This window comes from Hippichthys cyanospilos, chromosome 5 (assembly GCF_059441005.1).
Source record: "Hippichthys cyanospilos isolate Australia breed blue-spotted pipefish chromosome 5, RoL_Hcya_1.0, whole genome shotgun sequence".
In the NCBI taxonomy this organism is placed as follows: domain Eukaryota; kingdom Metazoa; phylum Chordata; class Actinopteri; order Syngnathiformes; family Syngnathidae; genus Hippichthys; species Hippichthys cyanospilos.
Window position 1 is genome coordinate 5,110,454 of NC_142373.1, and position 6,917 is coordinate 5,117,370.

Consider the following 6,917-nt stretch of genomic DNA (forward strand, 5'->3'; position numbering starts at 1 on the left):
ACACTTCCTCATACAACATGAAAGAGTTGTATGATGAATACTAATAATATTGTTGTTGTAAGATATATAAATCTCAATGTAATGTTTCCCATGGAGGAATGGGTTCAACAATGACTACAGCTACTTCCCCTTCCAAAAAAATAAAATTAGGCATGTTCCTCTTCACCCGCAGCCATTTTACACTCTGCTGCCAAGGCAAGGTCTAATTATGCATTTGAGCGTGAGAGTTTAATTTGCACGTTTCATTTGGAGTGATTGGCACTCACATAAGTTATGCTGAATGCTGTTTAACTAAAGGGGAAGCAGGCGGTAGACACTAACCTCTATCACTTTGACTCTCATGTTAGTGAAGCAACACAAGTTTGAGCACAATTTATATTCATTTCTCAGAAAATGGAATGGAATGTGTGTGTGGCTCATGATGTTTCTCACACCACTATGCTCCAATGAAAAGTATGTACAACTACTGTCATTGATTAACCCTTTCCCTCCCTTTGGAACAATGTGTCCCTGCCTTTTGGAAAAAATGGAAGAAATGGTACCAATAAGATGAAATGGCATCCCTGCGGTTCATTAAACACCTATCTACAGATTCTAGTGGCTACTAGCAACTTTTCCATTCACAAAAGCCAGTGCTGGGCCCACTGGGGTCAACAAGGTAACTTGTGTTGTCAATTGACTGTACTAATCTAGTACTGCAGAAATATATAGATAATATGTGCTATGTATGCGTGTTACTATAGATTACACACATGACTATGTATTGTAGGCATTTAGTGATCATTTTCACTTCTCTGGCACATTTATATTAATAATATTATTGTTATTGTCATATTATTGTTATTATAAATTACAGACAAAAAATCCCAGGGCCAGTAACCTAATCTATAGAAGTGAGATTTTTTTTTCAAATTAATTTTCCAAGATTTATAAACAGGTAATATATCGAGCGGTTACGGCCATACTCACTAGCAAGGATAACTATGCGTGCGCCTCCTTCGTATTTTTTTATTATCTCCTGCTTCGTTTCTATTGTCATCATCCTCTTACTTCTTTCTTTACCGCCACTTGCAATTTTAGAAGCCATGTCTAACAGATAAAAGTTTGCAAAGTCTTCACAACACACTGACCAGCTCGTGCCATCAAGCTAGATGAGGGCGTTCAGCCAATAGCATTTTGGCATTTCTGTGATTGACGTTACAATGGCCAATAGCATATTGGCATCTCCGTGACTGCCTTAATCGACCAACAGCATATAGGCATTTCTGTGACATACGAGAAAAGTTGTTTTTGTTGATGCAGCAAAGCGAAAAAAATGTTGCGGACACACTGACCGGCATGTTGGATGGTTCGTAAAACGAAAGGTTTGCGCTTAAGAGGGGAACAAAAAAACGCAGCGGTCCATGTCGTAAGGTGAAAAATACGTAAGACAGGGGGTTCGTTAACCAGGGGCCCACTCTATTTGCAAAAGCCTGGCACTTTTCAGGGCACACAATCTCCACTTCTTTTATGATTGTGTTTTTTTGCTAATTCCATCCATCCATCCATCCATCCATCTATCCATCTTCTACCGCTGTCCTCTGGGGTTGGGTCGCGGGGGCAGCAGCTTGAGCAAGGAAGCCCAGACTTCCCTCTCCCCGGCCACTTCTTCCAGCTCTTCCGGAAGGATCCCCAGGTGCTCCCAGGCCAGCCGAGAGACATAGTCCCTCCACCGTGTCCCGGTTCGTCCCCGGGGCCTGCTTCCAGTGGGACATGCCCGAAACACCTCAACGAGGAGGCATCCAGGGGGCATCCTAACCAGATGCCCGAACCACCTCAACTGGCTCCTCTCAACGCAAATTCACTTTCACTAAATGGTTTTGAAGCCACTGTGCTTTCATTATCAACAAGGTAGTTAGCTTTTACTGCAGCGTCACTGATATCTCGGCTGTTTGTAAACACAATGTGCTGTTTTTAAAGATCCGCCAACAGTTCGTTGACCTTTCTTCTCCACTGACCTTGAAAGTGGTCATATTTGTCATCATAAAGACTCATAGTGACGACAGAGGTTGTATGCTTTCAGTACTGTGGCATGCTGTGAACACACTAAATATACAGCTTTTCCATCCACTTCCGTGAATAAATAGGATGACTATTTATTTTTAACACTCTGCACTCTTTGTCCACTTTTCAGAATCAATAATACGTTGCATAGGCAAAACACCACTTACTCTATGAGTGTATAAACAGTTCAATTTCTTAACACAATTGCTATTGCGCCACCCAGTGGAAACAACAAGATCTCTATTTTTGTTTCTTTTTCATTGGAAAAAAAAAGAACTGATCATTTTTATACTTTATAGAACAAAATCAGGCTGGATCAAACCCTATTGCAGGCAAGAGCCGACTCACTGGCCGTATGTTTGACACCTCCGCAGTAAATAATAACAATGTCCATCATACAAAAGAAACTACCATGATAGAAATGTATGTTCCCATGGTTTGATAGTTTTGCAATGTTTAAACCACATGATTGCAACTGTGTGAGGGTAGCGGACGACGACAGTACCTCACTCACTGGTAGCCAAGAAATGGATAGGAACCAAGATAGAAAGTCCAGTCTCATGACGGGAGTGGTTGACAGCAGTGTCTCACTCACCAGGGGGCCAAGCAGAGAGAGAGAGAGAGAGAGAGAGAGAGAGAGAGAGAGAGAGAGAGAGATGACTTTCCAACTGTCACTGATTCGTTGTTGCCATGGTGAAATTTTCTCACCAAATACATGTCCTTTGTCGTAGTGGCTTTTAAGTAAACATGCAGGATTGTCTCATACAAATATTACGAGAGAACTTTTGAATATACCCATCACACACTCTACCTCACATTTGAAGAATAAGGTTATTTTTTCCCCCTGAAGTCATCTCAGTAGCTTGCAACATGTGAAGACCGAACACTCACATACTGCCTCATATTTGCCCAAGAAATATTCAGTGTTGCCATGCATATAATCCAGAATTAATGTCTTTCATAAACATATAGCCTAAACAGGTACACACATAAAGTTCTTGTTTTGCCACCTTCTGACCAAGAATGTCAGACAAAAGGTATCTTGTTTTTCCTTTGTAAATGTTTCTGTGAACAAGCTCATTCTGCGGGCCAATTGCACATTGTTTCAATGATATTCTCTTGTTAGACGACAAAGAGTAAATCGGCTGAATACACTGTGAACAAGGCTTAATCGGGCAAAAATGTAATAACTTGGCAACCATTGCATGACGCAAATGTCATCAATGCGATGCGATACATTCTCAAAATATGTCTATGGTGGGTAGGGAAAAACAAAAAAGCCATAACCACAACCACTCCCCTCAGCAAAGAAACCATCCTCCAGTAATAATATTGAATAATTGTGTGGTCAGGATTTATTACGTGTTTAAGATTTGCCTGCCCAGTTTCAAAAAGTAATTACGGACTTCATTCTCATCAACAGCTAACCTCAAACACTGAGTTACTTTATAACACTATGCTACACTTTCAAGGTACAGATACACTGGCAACGTTGAATCAAAACAGATCATTTACTCCCCAAAAAAACATTAAATGTAGGCTTACTTGATTTTGTGTGTGGCTTGAAAGTAGTTTACCTTGAAAAACGACCTAAAAAAGACCTAAAAAAAAAAAGCTTCTATATTGATATAGTTCATTTTTTGGCAACATTTTCAATACACGAGTACAGCCATGTTGAAATCCTAAGCGTGTGCAAACTCACTGCAATAGATAATAAACAAATATTGGATGAAGGGGGACACAAAAAAAAAAAAAACAATGCCATAATGGATGAGAAGAATAGCGCACCAGAGAAATGTTGTGCTGAAAAACATTATTCCAGAGAGATGGGGAAAAAATATTTAAAGTATTACATTTTTGATGCATTATCCCTTTCACTCCCATTGGGACAATGCGTCCCAGCGCTTTTGAAAAAATGGCAGTGGATATAGGAATGGTAGCGATAAGATGAAATGGCATCCCAGCGGTTCATTACACATCTATCTACACATTCTAGTGGCAGCTTTTCCATACACAACAAGCCAATGCTGGGCCCACTGTTAACAAAGTAGGTTGTGTCATACAATTTCTCGTGAATTAACGCTCTAGTACTATGGAAATATATTGATATGTGCAATAAACTGTATTTGTGTTACTATAGGTTACATTGATTAATATGTATTGAAGGCGTTTGGTGATCATTTTCACTTCTTTTGCTCATTTTTTGTACAGGTATCATGGTACCGGTCCGTGGATCAACTGGATCTGCAGCGTGGGCTGCACCCGAAATAAAGTTTTGGAGATGATTTAGTTAACAGTCCATACGTTTGTGCTTGATCATTGTTTTTTTGGCGCCGCCTCTGGCCGCTGTTGATATTACATACATAGTGAGAAGGATGATGTTGACTGGTCCGTGGTGATCAAAAGGTTGGGGACCACTGGTCTATGGAACATACAGTCCAAGAGGTATTACTTAGTGGAACTTTGAGTGGGGAATTTTTAAAACTAATTTTCCAACTATCCTAAACTTATAAACAAGTAATATATACCACATTTTCATTCATTTATTTATTTATTTGAGAAAAAAAATGGTAGCAAAAGGGTTCAGAAGAGCTATAGTTGATGGGTTGAAGTTTGAGTCTGTTTGTGCATGATTTATTGAGTCTGAAAAGTTTTTCTGAGGGCTGACATTGGAACAGTGCATGTCCAGTATGGAAGACTTCCAAGAGGATGCCTATCCAGACTAAAAGATCCAAGAGGATCCCAGTAGCACTCCTGAGGCAGCGAGAGCTGAGTAGCTTATTCAATGAAAGGAGACTGGTGCCAACTATACACAGGGTTTAACTCTCTGGAGTTCTTTCCTCTGTGTTACTGTGCACATGGAGAACCATGCAGAGAGGCAGTATCTCAATACAATCTCTAGTGTTGCAAATGAAGGACATCAGAAGTCTTTGATTAGTGGAGTCTCTTCTGGGCCTTCTTCTCTAGGTCCCTGCTGATGTTTACTACGGAGGCGGAAGCTTGAGCCCCTCTAATTGAACCTATTGTTGTTACGTGGCCGAATGTTATCTTAGTTTTTCCTAAAGTCCACAAACCACTCCTCAGTCTTGCTGGTGTTCAAAAGCAGGTTCTTGTCATGGCACCAAACCAATAGGAGCTCCACCTTCTCCCCATGTGGAATCATTCTTGCCAGAGATGAGCCCCAAAATGGTGGTATCATCCGCAAACTTGCCAGTGGAGATGTTGTAGTGGATGGGGATGCAGTCATACGTGTATAAAGCTTAAAAGGGGCTCCGCACAAAGTTCTGTGCTGAACTGATTCAGAGACTGATGGCTGTGGAGAGAACCAGCCCTACTATTATCCTCTGGTTGTGTTGTGTCTGGAAGTACTTTCTTCCAGAGGCAAGTGGAACGTGATATTCCAATGTTCAACAGTAGGTGGGGAAGGATTGTTTGAAAGGCACAACTTAAGTTTACAAGGAGCATCTATGTATACCTCCTCCGGTATTTGAGGTGGTACAGAGCAGCATGGAGGGTCATGGTTATAGTGTCCTATGTGGACCGGTTAGCTCTGTAGGAAAACGGGTGTGTGTCAAAAGAGGGAGGGATAAAAGTCAGAGTGATAGACGCACATTTCCTCTGTCAGTTAATGCAACCAGATATTTTTCTTCTTCTTCTCATTTGATCTCTCCATAATTGTTAAACACCAACCACCTCATCTGTAGAGTCAAGCTCCCCATTGTTTATGCCTGCACACAAAGATAGTTTGATTTTCACACTAGCACAGTCTTCGAAGAAAAATACATCCACTGCACCATCAAACGTTGCTATTAATAATATACAGTGATGATCTGTCTTTGATTTAAATTAGAATAAGAACCGATTATGAGAGTTTTATGAAAATCACTGTCATTTATCGTATGTCCCTTTCCTTCCCTTGACTGTGAATATGTAATTTGATTTGTTTTGTGATGTCTCCCAATGTGTGTTCTCAACAAAATGTGATACACAAATATTTGAAAACAAATCCCGATATAAGGTTTGTTGGAACTTTCACATTTGTTCGTAGTTTTGATTGCGGGCCTAATTGAATAATAGTATATTGTTTACATACCTTTGTGAAAGATTCCTGCGCGTTCGGGTATGAGCCGGGATAAACACACATGAACACGTTCATCGCGTCAACAACACTTCGAAGATTTATTATTACCAAATTGTCTAATGCAGTTTACAAGCCAATTGTCCAAAACAGAGCTCTCTGGATCATTCCTGTGTCATGGTGAGAATGATGCCGGCTCCTCATCCGTTGCCCTCTTTTATATTTGCCGGTCCACCGAATGGGGGTTGTCGCCGGTCCATGTCATCATGTTGGGTTGTTTCCTGTCCTCTGCTGCCCCCTTTCTGTTGGAGGATTCCAATCCGGACGTTTCAGCAACTGTGTAGATGCTTTTGAACATACTCAAGTACACATTAGAAAAATTCTTCTTTTTACATCATTATATAGCCCTGGACCCTTATAGGGTCGACTTATAACTGCATAACGCAAAACCAATTTTTTCTATGTGTGTATTTGAATAGCATTAAATTGAATGTAAATTAAGTCATCTTATGTCATTTACAATGCTGAAAATGATTATAACTTTAATACAGGGTGTTCCAAAATGTTTAACCTCATTTTGTAAGCCAACAACCTTGACAACTTTCATTGGAATTACCGCATTTTTTTTGTGTGTAACAATTGGCAGTTCTATCTTTTCAGGTAAAGAAATGCCGTTCACTTCAAAAGCAAAGGCATTTTGCGTGTTAGAGTATGCTCGGACTCAGTCACCGAAGACAGTGCAGCATGCCTTCTTCACAAATTTTGCAAAGATGGTACCAACTACAAAACAAATTAG